This window comes from Salmo salar, chromosome 04 (assembly GCF_965601325.2).
Source record: "Salmo salar chromosome 04, fSalSal1, whole genome shotgun sequence".
Taxonomy (NCBI): Eukaryota; Metazoa; Chordata; class Actinopteri; order Salmoniformes; family Salmonidae; genus Salmo; species Salmo salar.
This window is the reverse complement of record NC_138294.1, coordinates 4,353,139-4,377,822: the sequence shown is the minus strand read 5'-3', so window position 1 is coordinate 4,377,822 and position 24,684 is coordinate 4,353,139. Positions and strand designations below refer to the sequence as shown.

The 24,684-nt window shown below is 39.4% G+C and overlaps 1 long non-coding RNA gene across 1 annotated transcript; it reads right to left on the bottom strand.

Annotated features, from left to right (window-relative positions):
* Positions 1 to 2,230: 2,230 nt before the first annotated feature.
* LOC123731804 (uncharacterized) lies at positions 2,231 to 18,677 on the bottom strand. Its single transcript, XR_014392019.1, has 2 exons — positions 18,208 to 18,677; positions 2,231 to 7,110 (listed from the first exon to the last, which is right to left on the bottom strand). It is a non-coding gene; the product is annotated as an uncharacterized LOC123731804 (long non-coding RNA).
* Positions 18,678 to 24,684: the final 6,007 nt, after the last annotated feature.

The following is a 24,684-nucleotide window of genomic DNA, read 5'->3' as shown; positions in this document are numbered from 1 at the left end:
GTTATGGTTAGGATCATGTTGTGGTTAGGATCATGTTGTGGTTAGGATCATGTTGTGGTTAGGATCATGTTGTGGTTAGGATTATGTTATGGTTAGGTTAGGATCATGTTGTGGTTAGGATCATGTTGTGGTTAGGTTAGGATCATGTTGTGGTTAGGATCATGTTGTGGTTAGGATCATGTTATGGTTAGGATCATGTTGTGGTTAGGATCATGTTGTGGTTAGGATCATGTTATGGTTAGGATCATGTTGTGGTTAGGATCATGTTGTGGTTAGGATCATGTTGTGGTTAGGATCATGTTGTGGTTAGGTTAGGATCATGTTATGGTTAGGATCATGTTGTGGTTAGGTTAGGATCATGTTGTGGTTAGGATCATGTTGTGGTTAGGATCATGTTGTGGTTAGGATCATGTTGTGGTTAGGTTAGGATCATGTTATGGTTAGGATCATGTTGTGGTTAGGTTAGGATCATGTTGTGGTTAGGATCATGTTGTGGTTAGGATCATGTTGTGGTTAGGATCATGTTGTGGTTAGGATCATGTTGTGGTTAGGATCATGTTGTGGTTAGGATCATGTTGTGGTTAGGATCATGTTATGGTTAGGATCATGTTATGGTTAGGATCATGTTGTGGTTAGGATCATGTTGTGGTTAGGATCATGTTGTGGTTAGGATCATGTTGTGGTTAGGATCATGTTGTGGTTAGGATCATGTTGTGGTTAGGATCATGTTGTGGTTAAGATCATGTTATGGTTAGGATCATGTTGTGGTTAGGTTAGGATCATGTTGTGGTTAGGATCATGTTGTGGTTAGGATCATGTTATGGTTAGGATCATGTTGTGGTTAGGATCATGTTGTGGTTAGGATCATGTTGTGGTTAGGATCATGTTATGGTTAGGATCATGTTGTGGTTAGGATCATGTTGTGGTTAGGATCATGTTGTGGTTAGGATCATGTTGTGGTTAGGATCATGTTGTGGTTAGTTTAGGATCATGTTATGGTTAGGATCATGTTGTGGTTAGGATCATGTTATGGTTAGGATCATGTTGTGGTTAGGTTAGGATCATGTTGTGGTTAGGATCATGTTGTGGTTAGGATCATGTTGTGGTTAGGATCATGTTATGGTTAGGATCATGTTGTGGTTAGGATCATGTTGTGGTTCGGATCATGTTGTGGTTAGGTTAGGATCATGTTGTGGTTAGGATCATGTTGTGGTTAGGATCATGTTGTGGTTAGGATCATGTTGTGGTTAGGATCATGTTGTGGTTAGGTTAGGATCATGTTGTGGTTAGGATCATGTTATGGTTAGGTTAGGATCATGTTGTGGTTAGGATCATGTTGTGGTTAGGATCATGTTGTGGTTAGGATCATGTTGTGGTTAGGATCATGTTGTGGTTAGGATCATGTTGTGGTTAGGATCATGTTGTGGTTATGATCATGTTGTGGTTAGGATCATGTTGTGGTTAGGTTAGGATCATGTTATGGTTAGGATCATGTTGTGGTTAGGATCATGTTATGGTTAGGATCATGTTGTGATTATATTATGTTATGGTTAGGTTAGGATCATGTTGTGGTTAGGTTAGGATCATGTTGTGGTTAGGATCATGTTGTGGCTAGGATCATGTTGTGATTATATTATGTTATGGTTAGGCCAGGATCATGTTGTGGTTAGGATCATGTTGTGGTTAGGATCATGTTGTGGTTAGGATCATGTTGTGGTTAGGATCATGTTGTGGTTAGGTTAGGATCATGTTATGGTTAGGATCATGTTATGGTTAGGATCATGTTATGGTTAGGTTAGGATCATGTTGTGGTTAGGATCATGTTATGGTTAGGATCATGTTGTGGTTAGGATCATGTTGTGGTTAGGATCATGTTGTGGTTAGGTTAGGATCATGTTATGGTTAGGATCATGTTGTGGTTAGGATCATGTTGTGGTTAGGATCATGTTGTGGTTAGGATCATGTTGTGGTTAGGTTAGGATCATGTTGTGGTTAGGATCATGTTGTGGTTAGGATCATGTTGTGGTTAGGATCATGTTATGGTTATGATCATGTTGTGATTATATAATGTTGTGGTTAGGTTAGGATCATGTTATGGTTAGGATCATGTTATGGTTAGGTTGTTGTGATTATATATTGTGTTGTGGTTATGTTGGGGGGGTCCTTTGCACAGAGTTGTAGTCAGAACATACAAGAAGTCCAGTTAGAAATATGACACAAACACAAAATCTTCGGTTTTAAACTCTTCGTTTAGTTATAAATGCAATTGCAGACAGAAGTTCACATACAAAAGTACCTCAGTAACCTATAAGGAAAGTTCTGCGTGGGATCAAACCCAAACACTGGCCTTTTATACCTGTTGATCACACACCTATGGACACTGGTACATGAATGTATAACATGAGCAGAAATCGTTGCAGCCGTGGATTACCATTGCGGTGTGTCAGTAACTTCCTGTGAGTTAGTAACTTCCTGTGTCTCGTTCAAAATGCGAGACCGTTTTCTCAGACCATCTTTACCCTGAAAGTACGTGACACACAGCAAGGCACCTTCATACATTGTAGTTGTACATTTTGTACATTTTAGTCATTTAGCAGACACTCTTATCCAGAGCGACTTACAGTAGTGAATACATACATTTCATTTTCATTTCATGCATTTTTTTTTTTTGTACTGGCCCCCAATGGGAATCGAACCCACAACTCTGGCGTTGCACACACCATTCTGGCGTTGCAAACACCATGCTCTACCAACTGAGTCGCAGGGAAGGCGTTATATGGCAGTGATGACGTGGTTTCCTACAGACCTCCCTTATCACCCCTTACATTCCTCGCTTTTGAGACTACCTCGTCCCACAAACGTATCAGAATTTACCGTTGGATTTCTGGAGTTTTAAAACCTTCCCACATAGGTAGAATAATAATCACCAGAACCGTCGGGGGAAACACGGGAGGATCATAATGAGGACCGTCATCAGAACCATCGGGGGAAACACGGGAGGATCATAATGAGGGCCGTCATCAGAACCGTCGGGGGAAACACGGGAGGATCATAATGAGGACCGTCATCAGAAACGTCGGGGGAAACATGGGAGGATCATAATGAGGGCCGTCATCAGAACCGTCGGGGGAAACACGGGAGGATCATAATGAGGACCGTCATCAGAACCGTCGGGGGAAAACGGGAGGATCATAATGAGGACCGTCATCAGAACCGTCGGGGGAAACACGGGAGGATAATAATGAGGACCGTCATCAGAACCGTCAGGGAAACACGGGAGGATCATAATGAGGACCGTCATCAGTGCCATAGTTATAATCATCATATACATTTTAGTCATTTTAGCAGACGCTCTTATCCAGAGCGACTTACAGTAGTGAATGCATACATTTCATACATGTTTTTCCTCCGTACTGGTCCCGTACTGGTCCCCGTGTGGGAATCGAACCCACAACCCTGGCATTTGCAAACACCGTGCTCTACCAACTGAGCCACACGGGACACGGGACAGACAATACCATTAATCCTGGTATAGCTTCATTAACTGCCCATTTTCCACAACAACACAACAACACAACAACACAAACAAATACCAACTAAAACAGGAGCCACAAAATAAAGAACACCCAACGGGTATTTTTCTTTTATCTTCTTCCAAACACAGGTCCCGAATTTGTCATTATTATTAAACCATTTCCTTAGTTTAGTTCAGAGGTTCGTCATCACTCGGTCGCAGAGTGTTAGCGAGCTTACCCATTTCCTTAGGAATGTGCCCTGTCGTATTGTCAGAGGAGTCAGGAAGAAGCACGACACACTGGTTTGCAAGATCCCAACGCTAGTACCCGGGCGGCTAGGACATAACCAAGTGCCAAATTTCGTGTCTTTTAGCCCACTGCCTTCAAATTCTGGGACGTCTAGAGATAACTGGGCAAAAAAAACTTTCATTGTAAAGGTAATGTGGGTCTGGAGAGAGTAGGTGAGGTTATTCATCCAGGTAATGTGGGTCTGGAGAGAGTAGGTGAGGTTATTCATCCAGGTAATGTGGGTCTGGAGAGAGTAGGTGAGGTTATTCATCCAGGTAATGTGGGTCTGGAGAGAGTAGGTGAGGTTATTCATCCAGGTAATGTGGGTCTGGAGAGAGTAGGTGAGGTTATTCATCCAGGTAATGTGGGTCTGGAGAGAGTAGGTGAGGTTATTCATCCAGGTAATGTGGGTCTGGAGAGAGTAGGTGAGGTTATTCATCCAGGTAATGTGGGTCTGGAGAGAGTAGGTGAGGTTATTCATCCAGGTAATGTGGGTCTGGAGAGAGTAGGTGAGGTTATTCATCAAGGTAATGTGGGTCTGGAGAGAGTAGGTGAGGTTATTCATCCAGGTAATGTGGGTCTGGAGAGAGTAGGTGAGGTTATTCATCCAGGTAATGTGGGTCTGGAGAGAGTAGGTGAGGTTATTCATCCAGGTAATATGGGTCTGGAGAGAGTAGGTGAGGTTATTCATCCGATTTTCCCCAAACTGAAACTTCAATGCTAGGTATTAACACAAAACAAATCTGGAGTGGCTTTGGAACGTGACCATAAGCTTAATTGGTTTTCAAGGAATGCTACGAGTATGGCGAGGTCCTACTCTTTTCAGGGAGAAGAGTTGGACAGGATTGCTACTGCAGGGATACTAATGAAAGGGATAAAACAGTCTCACCCAGATAACAACAACAACAACCTCTCCATTTGGAGAGGAGGGTCGAGATGAGCATTCCCACCACACATCCACATCTTTCCCCAAGGTGATCCCATGCCCTGGTTAGCATTCCCACCACACATCCACATCTTTCCCCAAGGTGATCCCATGCCCTGGTTAGCATTCCCACCACACATCCACATCTTTCCCCAAGGTGATCCCATGCCCTGGTTAGCATTCCCACCACACATCCACATCTTTCCCCCAAGGTGATCCCATACCCTGGTTAGCATTCCCACCACACATCCACATCTTTCCCCAAGGTGATCCCATGCCCTGGTTAGCATTCCCACCACACATCCACATCTTTCCCCAAGGTGATCCCATGCCCTGGTTAGCATTCCCACCACACATCCACATCTTTCCCCCAAGGTGATCCCATACCCTGGTTAGCATTCCCACCACACATCCACATCTTTCCCCAAGGTGATCCCATGCCCTGGTTAGCATTCCCACCACACATCCACATCTTTCCCCTAAGGTGATCCCATACATACAGCATTCCCACCACACATCCACATCTTTCCCCCAAGGTGATCCCATACCCTGGTTAGCATTCCCACATCTTTCCCCAAGGTGATCCCATACCCTGGTTAGCATTCCCACATCTTTCCCCAAGGTGATCCCATACCCTGGTTAGCATTCCCACCACACATCCACATCTTTCCCCAAGGTGATCCCATACCCTTGTTAAGCATTTTAAAACTAACACCTGTAATCTGTTTTGCTGCATCAACCAAATGCCATGTACCCTAATTTGAGAAATTCCTTCTATGCAGTTCTTGATCTGGCAGTAGTCTTGAGTAATTCCCGCAAGTAGTCGTTACCCCAACAGGAAGTGAGCCATTATTGCAAACACACAGGGGTGGCACACCACCATTCCTTATACCAATCAAAACAGGCTCTACAGTAGTTGTCCCTAAATTCTCAATCCACACATTTTTAGCAGGATACATACATTCAATTGCCTTTCTTAACACCCCTCCTACTTGGGTCCTGGTAGTTCTTGGCCAAATCATTTTAAACCACTTTCCTTAGGAGTTTAGTAGGGAACCAGCCTAACATCCACCCCAGAGAACTGCATCTTTCAGTCCCAGTGAGACATTCTTTCCCTGGGGATCCTTGAGTGGTTGTCCCAGAAAAAAACTCCTAAGGTACAATTCCCTTTTTACTTACTCTTTACTTGTCTTATCCTTATCCCTTCGTATGAAATACAACAATCCACATCACCTGTTCATTCTCACCCGTAGGTGTCATCATCGAACCAAACAATTCTTTAGCTGAGCCTGGTTTCTGAAAGAAAAATCCACACTTGAGTCCCATTTGGTGAGGTCTGCTTACCCAGTAATGTCAACCAAGGATACCAAAGAATTAGTAGTATCCCCACTGGCCGACCCTAGAATCAGTAGTAGAGACGCTATCGACACACACCATGGTATTTTACCCCTGCACCTACTTCCCTTTTTCCTGTTATTTACAATAGAACCCTCCTGATCATGTGTAACAGTTGGTTCTTCGGGCTTTTGGTCTCGGCCCCTTCTGCTTCAGCCTTTTGGTCTAGGCCCCTTCTGCTTCAGCCTTTTGGTCTAGTCCCCTTCTGCTTCAGCCTTTTGGTCTAGGCCCCTTCTGCTTCAGCCTTTTGGTCTAGGCCCCTTCTGCTTCAGCCTTTTGGTCTAGGCCCCTTCTGCTTCAGCCTTTTGGTCTAGTCCCCTTCTGCTTCAGCCTTTTGGTCTAGTCCCCTTCTGCTTCAGCCTTTTGGTCTAGGCCCCTTCTGCTTCAGCCTTTTGGTCTAGTCCCCTTCTGCTTCAGCCTTTTGGTCTCGGCCCCTTCTGCTTCAGCCTTTTGGTCTAGTCCCCTTCTGCTTCAGCCTTTTGGTCTAGGGCCCTTCTGCTTCAGCCTTTTGGTCTAGGCCCCTTCTGCTTCAGCCTTTTGGTCTAGGCCCCTTCTGCTTCAGCCTTTTGGGCTAGGCCCCTTCGGCTTCAGCCTTTTGGTCTAGGCCCCTTCTGCTTCAGCCTTTTGGTCTCGGCCCCTTCTGCTTCAGCCTTTTGGTCTAGTCCCCTTCTGCTTCAGCCTTTTGGTCTAGGCCCCTTCTGCTTCAGCCTTTTGGTCTCGGCTACCTCCTCTGATTCCATGTCCTCCTTTGGCTCCATCATCCACTGGCAATGGGAGAGATGTTTCCATCCAGACTTCTCCGCGACCCTAACCGCCGTCGGGCTTGCCATCGTCACCTGGAATGGACCTGTCCACCTTGGTTGGTTCCATGTCCTCTTATGAACCTTGATACGTACCCCAATCCCTTACTGCAACTGGCAAGGTGTTCTGGATCCCCCTCCGTCAACTGCCTCCCGGGGTCTTCCTAGTATGAGAATGGAGAGAGACCTGACAACAAGAGGTTAATTCTACTCATGTACTCAATGTGATCATTTTCAGCAAATGTCAGGTCAATTTGTCTTTCTGTCTTATATGGAGGGAACATTCATAGGTCTACCGGTCATAATGCGACTCATTTCCATCAGCAACACAGGGGGAGATACTCCACCCAGGTGTTTACCTGATGAATGGCAAGCCTTAGCCAACTTCCCTCCTTTAACTTGTTGGGGATAGGGGTGCACGGCCGGATAAAAAAACATACCCGATTTAATCTGGTTACTACTCCTGCCCAGTAACTAGAATATGCATATAATTAGTAGATTTGGATAGAAAACACTCTAAAGTTTCTAAAACTGTTTGAATGGTGTCTGTGAGTATAACAGATATGGCAGGCCAAAACCTGAGAAGATTCCATGCAGGAAGTGGAAATCTGATTAGTGGAATCACCTTCAACACTTTGCCTATAAAACACACCGTGAGTTAGGATTAATTTATCACTTCCTAAGGCTTCCACTAGATGTCAACAGTCTTTACAAAGTGGTTTGAGTCTTTTATGGTAGAAACTGACCCAAAGAGAGGCTTGGAAAGTTGGTTACAGGGGGAGGGCCATTACTACTATGACGCGGGCGCCCATGGGTAGCCTCTCATTCCGAAACGTTTAGTAAGACAATGCAATCGTCCGCATTGAATATTATTGAAGCTCTGGTTGAAAAAGGCCCTAAAGATTTTTGTTATACAACATTTGACATGTTTGAACGAACGTAAATATATATTTTTTGCTCTTTCGTGGCGACAAGTCCCGCGCGCTACAGTACATTATGAGTAGCCTTCGGAACACGCTAACAAGAAGGAGCTATTGGGACATAAATTATTAACTTTTTCGAACAAAACTACATTTGTTGTGGACCTGGGATTCCTGGAAGTGCCTTCTGATGAAGATAATCAAAGGTAAGGGAATATTTACAATAGTATATTTGATTTTAGATGGTTCCAAGATGGCGCTAATCTGTATCGCCTAGCCTATTTTTCTGAGCATACCACCTCGTTTATTGCAAAGTGTGATTTCCCAGTAAAGTTATTTTTAAATCTGGCAATGCGGTTGCATTCACGAGATGTTAATCTATAATTCTTTGAATGACAATATTACATTTTAACAATGTTTTCGAATAGTAATTTTGTAAATTGTAGCGCTGCTTCACCGGAAGCATGTGAGGGAAAATATTTTCTGAATGTCACGCGCCGATGTAAAATGCTGTTTTTATATATAAATATGAACTTTATCGAAAAAAAATGCATGTATTGTGTAACATGATGTCCTAGGAGTGTTATCTGATGAAGATTGTCAAAGGTTAGTGCTGCATTTAGCTGTGTTTTGGGTATTTGTGATGCATGCTAGTTGCTTTGAAAATGGCAGTGTGATTTTTTTTGGCTGGGTACTCTCCTAACATAATCTAATGTTTTGCTTTTGCTGTAAAGCCTTTTTGAAATCGGACAACGTGGTTCGATTCAGGAGAGGTGTATCTATAAAATGGTGTAAAATAGTCATATGTTTGAGAAATTGAAGTTATAGCATTTATGAGGTATTTGTATTTCGCGCGACGCGATTCCACTGGCTGTTGACTAGGGTGGGATGCAAGCGTCCCAGGTTCCCAGACAGGTTAAGGGTCTGGTTGGCCCTTTCAGTCACCCCATTACTCTGTGGATGGTAGACAGAGCAGAAGTTTGTATCTATCCCCATCCCCATCATCTAGGCCACTTGGGCAACCACATCTCCTGTAAAAAAAAGGGTGCTATTGTCTGCAGACAAAAAACCTCAGGAACACCAATTCTAGGGAATAATTTTTACCCCTCACCAGAATTTTTGCCATTGTCTTTGGAATCACAGTGGGAAATGCCTCCACCCATCTGGTGAATCTATCAATTAGCACAAGACGGTACCTCATACGTTCCTTTCTCTCTGCCAAATCAATGACGTCCAATGCTAAGTGGACATACGCCCCCTAGGGGTGGGGGAAAGGACCAGGTTTTAGAGGTGTTCCTTCGGCTATATCATATTCCATGCAAGTTCCGCATTGTCTTCCCTGTGGCTCAGTTGGTAGAGCATGGTGTGTGCAACGCCAGGGTTGTGGGTTCGATTCCTACGGGGGGGCCAGTACAAAAAAAACAAATGTGTGAAATGTATGCATTCACTACTGTAAGTCGCTCTGGATAAGAGCGTCTGCTAAATGACTAAAATGTAAATGTAATTTAAAAAAAAATCGAACTGCTTGACGTGCTGAATCAAAATTTGGACAAAACCAATTATAGGGAAATAGCCTCTATCATATCCCCCCCTGCCCTTGACGAGTGAGTCATACCGTAAGCCAATCGGCAAACGGGAAATGAGAGTAGACGGAAGACGAGGCCTTCCCGTGACTTCCTGTCTCCAGATACCTGTCGCAGGGTCATTGTTGCAGCCCCGCTGCTGAGACGGCAAAAAAATAAGTCAGTAGGCTTTGAAACAGTTTGCAGAAAACATAAAGAGAGCGGAGAGTATAAACACATTTCAGCAGCTAATCTAGCGGTTTCGTCAACCAACGCATTTCCAAGGGTAGCACAAAAAAAATAAAAAATCAGCAACTCTCAGTATGTGGCAGCTACTTTTAACATTTTACATTTACGTCATTTAGCAGACGCTCTTATCCGGAGCGACTTACAAATTGGTGCATTCACCTTATGATATCCAGTGGAACAACCACTTTACAATAGTACATCTATATATTTTTTTGGGGGGGGGAGGGTAGGGGGGGAGGGTTAGAAGGATTACTTTATCATACCCCAGGTATTCCTTAAAGAGGTGGGGTTTCAGGTGTCTCCGGAAGGTGGTGATTGACTCCGCTGTCCTGGCGTCGTGAGGGAGCTTGTTCCACCATTGGGGTGCCAGAGCAGCGAATTGAGATGATAACATCATAGTTGTGCTAAAAGATCAGTCACCATACTGTTGTTTCGAATAGGAAGTACCACGCTCATTCGTAAAACCTCTACTCTTCCATACCTCCAAAAAACCATTATAAAACATACACCTATTGTGTATGCTGAGTCCAGAGTAGATAGTTACTCTCTCCCCCTCCGCCTCGTTTTACACGCTGTAGTTAGCGCTTGTTACGCACGTCTCTTGGAGAGAGGGGAAACGCAACACACCGCTACACTCAACTCCCCGTGGAGGTAAAGAGGTATGGGACTGTAGGTGGAGGTAAAGAGGTATGGGACTGTAGGTGGAGGTATAGAGGTATGGGACTGTAGGTGGAGGTATAGAGGTATGGGACTGTAGGTGGAGGTATGGGACTGTAGGTGGGGGTATAGAGGTATGGGACTGTAGGTGGAGGTATGGGACTGTAGGTGGAGGAATAGAGGGATGGGACTGTAGGTGGAGGTATGGGACTGTAGGTGGGGGTATAGAGGTATGGGACTGTAGGTGGAGGTATGGGACTGTAGGTGGAGGTATAGAGGTATGGGACTGTAGGTGGAGGAATAGAGGGATGGGACTGTAGGTGGAGGTATAGAGGTATGGGACTGTAGGTGGAGGTATAGAGGTATGGGACTGTAGGTGGAGGTATAGAGGTATGTGACTGTAGGTGGAGGTAAAGAGGTATGGGACTGTAGGTGGAGGTATAGAGGTATGGGACTGTAGGTGGAGGTATAGAGGTATGGGACTGTAGGTGGAGGTATAGAGGTATGGGACTGTAGGTGGAGGTATAGAGGTATGGGACTGTAGGTGGAGGTATAGAGGTATGGGACTGCAGGTGGAGGTAAAGAGGTATGGGACTGTAGGTGGAGGTATGGGACTGTAGGTGGAGGTAAAGAGGTATGGGACTGTAGGTGGAGGTAAAGAGGTATGGGACTGTAGGTGGAGGTATAGAGGTATGTGACTGTAGGTGGAGGTTAAGAGGTATGGGACTGTAGGTGGAGGTATAGAGGTATGGGACTGTAGGTGGAGGTATAGAGGTATGGGACTGTAGGTGGGGGTATAGAGGTATGGGACTGTAGGTGGAGGTATAGAGGTATGGGACTGTAGGTGGAGGTATAGAGATATGGGACTGTAGGTGGAGGTATAGAGGTATGGGACTGTAGGTGGAGGTATAGAGGTATGGGACTGTAGGTGGAGGTATAGAGGTATGGGACTGTAGGTGGAGGTATAGAGATATGGGACTGTAGGTGGAGGTATAGAGGTATGGGACTGTAGGTGGAGGTATAGAGGTATGGGACTGTAGGTGGAGGTATGGGACTGTAGGTGAGGTGTAGAGGTATGGGACTGTAGGTGGAGGTATAGAGGTATGGGACTGCAGGTGGAGGTTTAGAGGTATGGGACTGTAGGTGGAGGTATAGAGGTATGTGACTGTAGGTGGAGGTAAAGAGGTATGGGACTGTAGGTGCGGGTATAGAGGTATGTGACTGTAGGTGGAGGTATAGAGGTATGGGACTGTAGGTGGAGGTATAGAGGTATGTGACTGTAGGTGGAGGTATGGGACTGTAGGTGGAGGTATAGAGGTATGTGACTGTAGGTGGAGGTATGGGACTGTAGGTGGAGGTATAGAGGTATGTGACTGTAGGTGCGGGTAAGGATGACAGAGACAGAGAATATTACCGTTTACAGGGAATACGGTAATGTGGGGAAAAGGGGCTGGACCGAACCAAAGCAAAGAAAGCAAAAGTTAAAGACTCCCCTCTCCTACCTTACCTGCCTACCCACTACTTATCTAACCATTTAGCACCTCCTGGCGCGCTAACCAAAATACAAGGGGTGGTCCGCCCAGGTCTTACCTAGTGTGCATAGACAGAGTACATACTACGGGTATATGTATGCCCGCAGGCCTCTTGCCTAAACACTCCCAAGGTGCCTTCCCCTCCCCCCCCCCCCCCCCCCCGGGGAACAAATGAAACAGAATAATACAAACTTTAAGTGTTACAATTACAATATTCAAAAACACTGAGTCCTATTGGCACACACAAACCTCAGAAGCAGCGGCTGCAAAATACACTGCTCCAAAAAAAAAATAAAGGGAACACTTAAACAACACAATGTAAACTCCAAATCAAACTGTCCACTTAAGGAAGCAACACTGATTGAACACTTTCATTCAGATCTAGGATGTGTTGTTCAAGTGTTCCCTTTATTTATTTTTTTGGAGCAGTGTACTTTACAACAAAAAAACTGTCTCTGAGCAACAACAAACACAGGACATCCAAGAAGCTCTCTCTTCTCCTGACAAAGGAACACTGGCTTTTACCTAGCCGGAGAAGGAGTTGGTAATTGAAGAGACAGCTGTTTCCCCTTACGAGAGGGAGGGTTCGAGAGCTCCGATCGTCGATGGGGTGGGGGGGCCGACCAATCAAACTGGGTTAGAATCCAGGAAGCCCATTTCCTGAAAAATAAACACATACAAGCCCCAAAACAACACAGAAACCGGGGGAACGTAACAGTGCTAGTATTTCAGCTTGCTGAGCTGAGAAAGTTTCTGGTAAGAGTTGTTTTATGTGTATGCTCGTATCAATTGACACAACACCAAAAAACCCAGCATGTTTCCTATCTGTTGTTTTGATCAATGTAGGCAGACCCATCTAAAACAAACCAAAAAAACACCATGTCAGCCTGAGACAGAGGGGGGGGGGGGTCAGAGAGGTCAGGCCTTAAGAGTCAAATTTGAATCTGTTATTCGCAACAGTTGAGGTGTACCTTCTTGTCTAGTTGCCGGCAAAATCAGCAGGGTTTACAGTTTCGCATCTCTCAACGGTAAGGTTTGTCTGTGTAAGTAGAGTCTCGTATCGTGCCAGTCTTGCAGCTGTGAGACAGGAGTTTTTCTGGTTCAGAAGTGCCAACACTTCATGTGACACGTACACAGTTGCATTGTGCATGAGTATCAGTGATGCACTTTTCTCAATTGCATATGCAGTTGCCGCCAGGCTTCCAGCACATGGATGCATACCTCTCACCACCTTATCCAATCTGGTTCAGTAGTAAGCACAGGGTTTGTGCTTGTTACTAACCGTTTGAGTTACAACGGCTGAGGCAAAGCCTCCTCTCTCGGCTACATAAATGTGGAAATGTTTCTTGAAGTCTGGCAGGCCCAGAGCTGGAGCGTTAGCCAATGCTTTCTTCAGGTCTTCAAAGGCCTTAGCTTTGGTCCGTGTCCCACACCAATTTCTCTGAAAGCCTGCCATTACACATCTCCCTCAGCGGTCTCGCAATCACCGAGTAGTCGCAAATCCAATTCCTACAATATCCTGTACACCCAAGAAATGACATGAGGCCTTTAATGTTCACTGGTCTCGGTGTGGTAAGGATTGTCTCGATTCTTTTCTTTTTTGACAGAGTCTTCTGATGTTGGGAGATCTCCATAATTATAACTTTGGGTTTCCACAGCTGTAGTTTCTCCTTTGAAACGTCGTGTCCCCGTTTTTACTGCCAGTTCCTTTTTAACAGGTGGAGGGTTTCAATCTTTGCAGATTTCTGGAGTTGTCGAACAGATCAAAAGGTGATCAACACGTTGAACCATAGTGCTTCCTCCAGGGAATGCTACATCTCTTAGGTCATTCTGGAGGACAAGGTTGAAGATCGAAGGGCTTTTCACAAAATCCAGGTGGATTACGATTGTAAGTGTACTGAGTTCCTTTGTAGGAGAAAGAGAACAGGTTGCGACAGTCTGGGTGGAGTGGGACTGAGGAAAAAAATGCCAAACGTATAGTTCAATGAAAGAAAAAGGTCGACGCTTCAGGTGGCACACTTGACAGTATTACTGATGGGTCAGGAAACCAATGGAAACTCGCAGTCCACCATTTTATTAAGTTGTCTGAAATCCTGCACCATCTTGTATTTCCATGTAGGCTTCTTCACAGGGAGGATAGGTGTGTTAATACAAGCTGATGGTAGAGGGTATATCACTTGACGTTGGTTGAGTTCACCGATGGTGGTACCTATTTCTTCTTCTTCTTCGGGTGACATTTGGGTTTCTGTTTCTGTCTTGGACCATCATATCCTGGTTTAAGCCTTACCTTATACAGGTTCGGCTGATTTTTTTTTTATCAACCCGATGTCGTGTCCCCCTTTTTGACCACAGGTAGTCTGGTACCGAACTGAGCTCATCTTCGTCCCGCCTCTGTTGGGGGCTGTATTCAGTTATTTCAGGAGTGCAAGGAATACGGCTATAGTCATTTTAGATGTCAATCTTCAGCTCTCCAGCTTGATTAACGTAGGTAAAATGGCCTCCGTTGTCTTTGGTTTTCTTCCAGGATCTACCTTGTCCTTGATATCGTCCTCTGTTGCCTCCTCTGTAGTTTCCCCAACGCCTTCGCCTGAATCCAGGCTGCGGATTCCATGCACGGCTATATTGGGGTCCTTGTGTACACCGGTTTCTTTTATGTCCAAACGGGCCACATCCCCAGCAGTGAACTGGTCCCGTGGGTGGAGTGGGAGGATGGAATGGCTGTGGGTTCCCGTACGCCTTTGGCAGGCGCTGTAAAAATGGCTGCGTCGCTGCTCCAGGTCCGCTGGGTAGTGCTGCAGGAACTGGAGTGTTCGTCACTACGAGGTCAGGTCCCTCTGTGCTCTTGTTTGCGTTTTGAAGCTGTGCTAGCTGAGCTTTCTTCAAGGCGTCGTCAAGATCTGCTTGTCGTGTTTTTTCTTCTTCTGTTATTTCATTAGACCACGTTCTGCAGAAATGACGCAAGTGATCCTCTTTTGTGGGGCCGTCCATTCTACGCCATCCAACGACATCTTTTACCTTAGCCTGTATTTTGTCTGGTAAGTTCCTACAAGCTTTGTCGTAGAACATTTCTTCAGTCTCAAAGGTGTTGTCGTGTCGCTCCCCTAGTTCTTTAATCCACTTCCTTTTCAGTCCGTCAATCCGGATGCCGAAATCGCTCTCAACTCCAAACACGTGGTCAGTCAAACGGGATAAATCCCTGATCATGGGAAAAGTACTTCTCAGGTGTGCCCACAATTCTGCTCTAAACTGTCCAAGTCCCAATTCGGGAGGTTTGGTGTCCAGTTGGCAATTTCTCATTGCGTCTGATAACTGCCCTCGAGTCGGAACACGGGAAAGCAGAGCTTTTATATCCCCTAGGCACAGGTCTTGATGTCCGTATTTGTTTTCAAAGTCCCTTATCCAGTTGTCTGCACCCTTCGTAATCCTCACCGTGCCTTTTACTGCAGTTTCAATGTCCCCCAAAACGCCACGGTTTGTATTCAACATACACTGTGCTCTTGTGGGTCAGTCTTGTACATTCTGTAGTCACTGGAGCCAGAGGATTTCTTTGGTGTTGGGTTAAGCTTCATCTTCCTGAGTTCTTCCTCTGATTCATCAGTGGATGAGTCCAGTGAGTCGATTTCTTCCTTCAGGTGGCCCGTTTTCCGTCTCTTCCTCTTCTTCATCCCCCGATGATGATGACGGTCTCTTCGTTTCTCTCTTCTTTTTCTCCATATTTCTTTCAGTTGATCCTCTTTTTCCGCTTTCTCCAATTTTTTTGCTCATAGAATTTATCTCTACTTGTCTTTACTTTCGGATACATATTTTCCTTTTTCACCTCCTTTGCCTTTTTCTTTTCCTGATCCAAATCGTCACTGCCCGTCCACCTTTTGGGAGGTCCGTTCTTCCTTCAAGGTGGAGAAGGTGGGGGAACCCGATAAGTATGGACTGGCGGGAGTTCTATAGGATGATCAAGTTTTCCATTCCTTCGCTTTTTTTTTTTCTGTCCATCTCTAGAAATGTTCTGTCTTTCATCATCTTCTTCTTCTTCTCTCATTATCTCCCGTCTTAATATCACTTCGTCTCCAGTAAAAATACAGGGGGGAGACAGTCCTCCCATGACTGGGGGGGGGTTTACAGCTTTCCCCCGGGGCCCCCCCCCCCCATCTTCATATGTTGGGGTTGCTGTTGGACACACCGGACCTGAACCCGGGTATTTCCTGTTTTTTCTCCCTTCCAAGGCCACCTGATTCTTGAGATAGTTTAGTTGACTCTGTACATTGAGTATCTGTCCTTCAGTTGTCAGTAACTTTTCTTCTTGTCCTTTTTCCTTGTTTGCTTGCCGGGCCTTTCACAATTTCCCTTACGACTCGGCATTTCTCCAAATCAAATGAACCCGTTTTGGGATAATATTGATATTTTTTTCTTTCTTTCTTTGTCCACTTATACCATTTCTCCAACAAAAAAAAAAACAACCCCCCACACACCAGGTCCTTCTTCAGGAATGGGTATTTACCTAGTATCTGGCTTCGTTGGAGTACGGTCGCTAGGAGCCTCTCTATATTCTGTTGCCATGGTGTTTTATGGTTGTTTATTTAACGAACGAGCTGCGTGTAACGTTGGGCTAAGTGGAAGTTTTTTTTTTTCTTCTATGTGTTGGTCCTTTTTTTTTACGTCACGTTTCCCCCCCACCTGTTTTTAAATATTCTACGTGGCTACTCTACCCTCTCTATCAGTGTGTGTGTGTGGGGGGAGGAGGGTAGTTCCTGTGTGATACAAGGAAACTCGATTCTATTCTATGTATGGTCAGTCACTTTTCTTTTAGTTTAACCCCGTTCGTTAAACCACGCTACCGTGTAGAAGGAACGACATTATACATGTACTTAATGTAAAATAGGTTTCACTCTCACTGGAATATCTACGATCTCCGTCTATTCTTTCATTATGGTGTATTGGTACAGATATTTCATATGTGGATTTTAATAATAATTTTTAATAATAATAATTGATTACTATCAAACGTTCTTTTTTTTATAATAATCCAAAATCTAATCTCACACACCTATTATCGTGTTGTTGATTTGGATAAAACCCATACACTATGATCAAATGCTTTTAGTTCAAAAACATTTTTTTGGGGGGGGGGGGGGCCCATCTTCCAATTTTCCAATCTCACCAATTTATAAATCATACATTTAGAACACAATACAGAAATAAACACAATTATAGTCCTCCACACAGGTCAGGACAGAAATAAACACAATTATAGTCCTCCACACAGGTCAGGACAGAAATAAACACAATTATAGTCCCCCACACAGGTCAGGGCAGAATTAAACAAAATTATAGTCCTCCACACAGGTCAGGACAGAAATAAACAAAATTATAGTCCTCCACATAGGTCAGGACAGAAATAAACAAAATTATAGTCCTCCACACAGGTCAGGGCAGAATTAAACAAAATTATAGTCCTCCTCACAGGTCAGGACAGAAATAAACAAAATTATAGTCCTCCACACAGGTCAGGACAGAAATAAACAAAATTATAGTCCTCCACACAGGTCAGGGCAGAATTAAACAAAATTATAGTCCTCCACACAGGTCAGGACAGAAATAAACAAAATTATAGTCCTCCACACAGGTCAGGGCAGAATTAAACAAAATTATAGTCCTCCTCACAGGTCAGGACAGAAATAAACAAAATTATAGTCCTCCACACAGGTCAGGACAGAAATAAACAAAATTATAGTCCTCCACACAGGTCAGGACAGAAATAAACAAAATTATAGTCCTCCACACAGGTCAGGACAGAAATAAACAAAATTATAGTCCTCCACACAGGTCAGGACAGAAATAAACAAAATTATAGTCCTCCACACAGGTCAGGGCAGAAATAAACAAAATTATAGTCCTCCACACAGGTCAGGACAGAAATAAACAAAATTATAGTCCTCCACACAGGTCCGGACAGAAATAAACAAAATTATAGTCCTCCACACAGGTCAGGACAGAAATAAACAAAATTATAGTCCTCCACACAGGTCAGGACAGAATTAAACAAAACATTGTGTACACAAAACCAGCATTTTCAACAGGCACGACGGCCTAAACCACAGCTTTATACCAAGTTTCACACCAGGTCCTGTAACAGTCAGAAATTCCTAACTATACACCCGAAATGGTTTGTGTCCATAGATCAACATTCACATGTTAACACACCACGGGCTTCTATAAACATAGGTATCTATCCACTTCCATAATAATTTACCAACTCAGTTGAGGTGAGTTGACACTTGCATACTGGAACGAATCATCAGAGACACAGTGTTTTAAATAAAATAAAAATAATCTCAGACTTTTTAGATTATAACAGGCGTCTGTTTACCTTGTTAATTTGATGTGCAAACACAGTGGGCGATGGTCCTCCCAGCAGCAATGGTCACTTACTCCTGGTTAGCTCGCCCAAAAAATGTTGAAAGGGGGGAGAGATCCTTTTGCACAGAGTGGTATACAAGAAGTCCAGTTGGGGAAATATGAGAAGAACACAGGCTCCTTTAAAAAAAATAAAAAAGTTTTTTTAAACTCTTCGTTTAGTTATAAATGCAATCGCAGACAGAAGTTCACATACAAAAGTACCTCCAGTAATCTGTAAGGAAAGTTCTGCGAGTGATCAAACCCAAACACTGGTCCCTATTTTAAATTTATACCAGTTGATCACACACATATGGTGCGATCAGCCTACACACTTCCTATGCTAACGCTTTTTCATAAAAGCGGTTTTTGTACAGTCATCTTCTAAGACACACGGATACATTTGAATTTATAACATGAGCAGAGAACGTTGCAGCTGGAGGGGCGGGGGGGTTTCCCCCATTGCGGTGCGTTAGTAACTTCCTGTGTGTCTCGTTCAAAATGCAAAACCGTTTTCTCAGACCATCTTTCCCCTGAAAGTGTGTGACACACAGCAAGGCACCTTTTTTTAATACATTGATAGTTATATGGCAGTGATGATGTGTTGTTATGATTATATACTGTTATGTTGTTGTTATGATTATAATGTTATGTTGTTGTGATTTAATGTTATGTTGTTGTTTGATTAAATGTTATGTTGTTGTTATGATTATAATGTTATGTTGTTGTTATGATTATAATGTTATGTTGTTGTTATGATTATAATGTTATGTTGTTGTTGTGATTATAATGTTATGTTGTTGTTATGATTATAATGTTATGTTGTTGTTATGATTATAATGTTATGTTGTTGTGATTATAATGTTATGGGATTATAATGTTATGTTGTTGTGATTATAATGTTATGTTGTTGTTGTGATTATAATGTTATGTTGTTGTTATGATTATAATGTTATGTTGTTGTTATGATTATAATGTTATGTTGTTGTTATGATTATAATGTTATGTTGTTGTTTGATTATAATGTTATGTTGTTGTTATGATTATAATGTTATGTTGTTGTTGTGATTATAATGTTATGTTGTTGTTATGATTATAATGTTATGTTGTTGTTGTGATTATAATGTTATGTTGTTGTTGTGATTATAATGTTATGTTGTTGTTATGATTATAATGTTATGTTGTTGTTATGATTATAATGTTATGTTGTTGTTTGATTATAATGTTATGTTGTTGTTATGATTATAATGTTATGTTGTTGTTGTGATTATAATGTTATGTTGTTGTTATGATTATAATGTTATGTTGTTGTTATGATTATAATGTTATGTTGTTGTTATGATTATAATGTTATGTTGTTGTTATGATTATAATGTTATGTTGTTGTTATGATTATAATGTTATGTTATGATTATAATGTTATGTTGTTGTTATGATTATAATGTTATGTTGTTGTTATGATTATAATGTTATGTTGTTGTTGTGATTATAATGTTATGTTGTTGTTATGATTATAATGTTATGTTGTTGTTATGATTATAATGTTATGTTGTTGTTATGATTATAATGTTATGTTGTTGTGATTATAATGTTATGTTGTTGTTATGATTATAATGTTATGTTGTTGTTGTGATTATAATGTTATGTTGTTGTTATGATTATAATGTTATGTTGTTGTTATGATTATAATGTTATGTTGTTGTTGTGATTATAATGTTATGTTGTTGTTATGATTATAATGTTATGTTGTTGTTATGATTATAATGTTATGTTGTTGTTATGATTATAATGTTATGTTGTTGTTATGATTATAATGTTATGTTGTTGTTATGATTATAATGTTATGATATGTTATGTTGTTGTTATGATTATAATGTTATGATTATAATGTTATGTTGATGATTATAATGTTATGTTGTTGTTATGATTATAATGTTATGTTGTTGTTATGATTATAATGTTATGTTGTTGTTATGATTATAATGTTATGTTGTTGTTATGATTATAATGTTATGTTGTTGTTATGATTATAATGTTATGTAAGTTGTTGTTGATGATTATAATGTTATGATTATAATGTTATGTTGTTATGATTATAATGTTATGTTGTTGTTATGATTATAATGTTATGTTGTTGTTATGATTATAATGTTATGTTGTTGTTATGATTATAATGTTATGTTGTTGATGATTATAATGTTATGTTGTTGTTATGATTATAATGTTATGTTGTTGTTGTGATTATAATGTTATGTTGTTGTTATGATTATAATGTTATGTTGTTGTTGTGATTATAATGTTATGTTGTTGTTATGATTATAATGTTATGTTGTTGTTATGATTATAATGTTATGTTGTTGTTATGATTATAATGTTATGTTATGATTATAATGTTATGTTGTTGTTGTGATTATAATGTTATGTTGTTGTTATGATTATAATGTTATGTTGTTGTTATGATTATAATGTTATGTTGTTGTTATGATTATAATGTTATGTTATGATTATAATGTTATGTTGTTGTTATGATTATAATGTTATGTTGTTGTTATGATTATAATGTTATGTTGTTGTTATGATTATAATGTTATGTTGTTGTTATGATTATAATGTTATGTTGTTGTTGTGATTATAATGTTATGTTGTTGTTATGATTATAATGTTATGTTGTTGTTATGATTATAATGTTATGTTGTTGTTATGATTATAATGTTATGTTGTTGTTGTGATTATAATGTTATGTTGTTGTTGTGATTATAATGTTATGTTGTTGTTATGATTATAATGTTATGTTGTTGTTATGATTATAATGTTATGTTGTTGTTATGATTATAATGTTATGTTGTTGTTATGATTATAATGTTATGTTGTTGTTATGATTATAATGTTATGTTGTTGTTATGATTATAATGTTATGTTGTTGTTATGATTATAATGTTATGTTGTTGTGATTATAATGTTATGTTGTTGTTATGATTATAATGTTATGTTGTTGTTATGATTATAATGTTATGTTGTTGTTATGATTATAATGTTATGTTGTTGTTATGATTATAATGTTATGTTGTTGTTATGATTATAATGTTATGTTGTTGTTATGATTATAATGTTATGTTGTTGTGATTATAATGTTATGTTGTTGTTGTGATTATAATGTTATGTTGTTGTTATGATTATAATGTTATGTTGTTGTTATGATTATAATGTTATGTTGTTGTTATGATTATAATGTTATGTTGTTGTGATTATAATGTTATGTTGTTGTTATGATTATAATGTTATGTTGTTGTTATGATTATAATGTTATGTTGTTATGATTATAATGTTATAATGTTATGTTGTTGTTGTGATTATAATGTTATGTTGTTGTGATTATAATGTTATGTTGTTGGATTATAATGTTATGTTATGATTATAATGTTATGTTGTTGTTATGATTATAATGTTATGTTGTTGTTATGATTATAATGTTATGATTATAATGTTATGTTATGATTATAATGTTATGTTGTTGTTATGATTATAATGTTATGATTATAATGTTATGTTATGATTATAATGTTATGTTATGATTATAATGTTATTAAGTTGTTGTTGTGATTATAATGTTGTTATGATTATAATGTTATGTTGTTGTTGTGATTATAATGTTATGTTGTTATGATTATAATGTTATGTTGTTGTTATGATTATAATGTTATGATTATAATGTTATGTTGTTGTTATGATTATAATGTTATGTTGTTGTTATGATTATAATGTTGTGTTGTTGTTATGATTATAATGTTATGTTGTTGTTATGATTATAATGTTATGTTGTTGTTATGATTATAATGTTATGTTGTTGTTATGATTATAATGTTATGTTGTTGTTATGATTATAATGTTATGTTGTTGTTATGATTATAATGTTATGTTGTTGTTGTGATTATAATGTTATGTTGTTGTTATGATTATAATGTTATGTTGTTGTTATGATTATAATGTTATGTTGTTGTTATGATTATAATGTTATGTTGTTGTTATGATTATAATGTTATGTTGTTGTTATGATTATAATGTTATGTTGTTGTTTGATTATAATGTTATGTTGTTGTTATGATTATAATGTTATGTTGTTGTTATGATTATAATGTTATGTTGTTGTTATGATTATAATGTTATGTTGTTGTTATGATTATAATGTTATGTTGTTGTTATGATTATAATGTTATGAATTGTTATGTTGTTGTTATGATTATAATGTTATGTTGTTGTTATGATTATAATGTTAGTGTTGTTATGATTATAATGTTATGTTGTTGTTATGATTATAATGTTATGTTGTTGTTGTGATTATAATGTTATGTTGTTGTTATGATTATAATGTTATGTTGTTGTTATGATTATAATGTTATGTTGTTGTTATGATTATAATGTTATGTTGTTGTTATGATTATAATGTTATGTTGTTGTTATGATTATAATGTTATGTTGTTGTTATGATTATAATGTTATGTTGTTGTTATGATTATAATGTTATGTTGTTGATGATTATAATTGTTATGTTGTTGTTATGATTATAATGTTATGTTGTTGTTATGATTATAATGTTATGTTGTTGTTATGATTATAATGTTATGTTGTTATGATTATAATGTTATGTTGTTGTTATGATTATAATGTTATGTTGTTATGATTATAATGTTATGTTGTTATGATTATAATGTTATGTTGTTGTGATTATAATGTTATGTTGTTGTGATTATAATGTTATGTTGTTGTTATGATTATAATGTTATGTTGTTATGATTATAATGTTATGTTGTTGTTATGATTATAATGTTATGTTGTTGTTGTGATTATAATGTTATGTTGTTGTTATGATTATAATGTTATGTTGTTGTTATGATTATAATGTTATGTTGTTGTTATGATTATAATGTTATGTTGTTGTTATGATTATAATGTTATGTTGTTGTTATGATTATAATGTTATGTTGTTGTTATGATTATAATGTTATGTTGTTGTTATGATTATAATGTTATGTTGTTGTTATGATTATAATGTTATGTTGTTGTTATGATTATAATGTTATGTTGTTGTTATGATTATAATGTTATGTTGTTGTTATGATTATAATGTTATGTTGTTGTTATGATTATAATGTTATAATGTTATGTTGTTGTTATGATTATAATGTTATGTTGTTGTTATGATTATAATGTTATGTTGTTGTTATGATTATAATGTTATGTTGTTGTTATGATTATAATGTTATGTTGTTGTTATGATTATAATGTTATGTTGTTGTTATGATTATAATGTTATGTTGTTGATGATTATAATGTTATGTTGTTGTTATGATTATAATGTTATGTTGTTGTTATGATTATAATGTTATGTTGTTGTTATGATTATAATGTTATGTTGTTGTGATTATAATGTTATGTTGTTGTGATTATAATGTTATGTTGTTGTTATGATTATAATGTTATGTTGTTGTTATGATTATAATGTTATGTTGTTGTGATTATAATGTTATGTTGTTGTTATGATTATAATGTTATGTTGTTGTTATGATTATAATGTTATGTTGTTGTTATGATTATAATGTTATGTTGTTGTTATGATTATAATGTTATGTTGTTGTTATGATTATAATGTTATGTTGTTGTTATGATTATAATGTTATGTTGTTGTTGTGATTATAATGTTATGTTGTTGTTGTGATTATAATGTTATGTTGTTGTTGTGATTATAATGTTATGTTGTTGTTGTGATTATAATGTTATGTTGTTGTTGTGATTATAATGTTATGTTGTTGTTATGATTATAATGTTATGTTATGATTATAATGTTATGTTGTTGTTGTGATTATAATGTTATGTTGTTGTTATGATTATATTGGTCCTTTTGTAGCTTGTGCCTCCTATCTGTGAGATTGGCTGGTGCCGTCACACACACACACACACACACACACACACACACACACACACACACACACAAAGACACCCACCACTGCTGTACTAATGTACCTGTTGAGATGGGGTTCACTCAGGGTTCGGTGCTGCACTAATGTTCCCGTTGAGATGGGGGTTCAGTGCTGCACTAATGTACGTGTTGAAATGGGGGTTCACTCAGGGTTCGGTGCTGCACTAATGTACCCGTTGAGCTGGGTTCACTCAGGGTTCGGTGCTGCACTAATGTTCCCGTTGAGATGGGGGTTCAGTGCTGCACTAATGTACCTGTTGAGATGGGGGTTCAGTGCTGCACTAATGTACGTGTTGAAATGGGGGTTCACTCAGGGTTCGGTGCTGCACTAATGTACCCGTTGAGCTGGGTTCACTCAGGGTTCGGTGCTGCACTAATGTACCTGTTGAGATGGGGGTTCACTCAGGGTTCGGTGCTGCACTAATGTACCCGTTGAGCTGGGTTCACTCAGGGTTCGGTGCTGCACTAATGTACGTG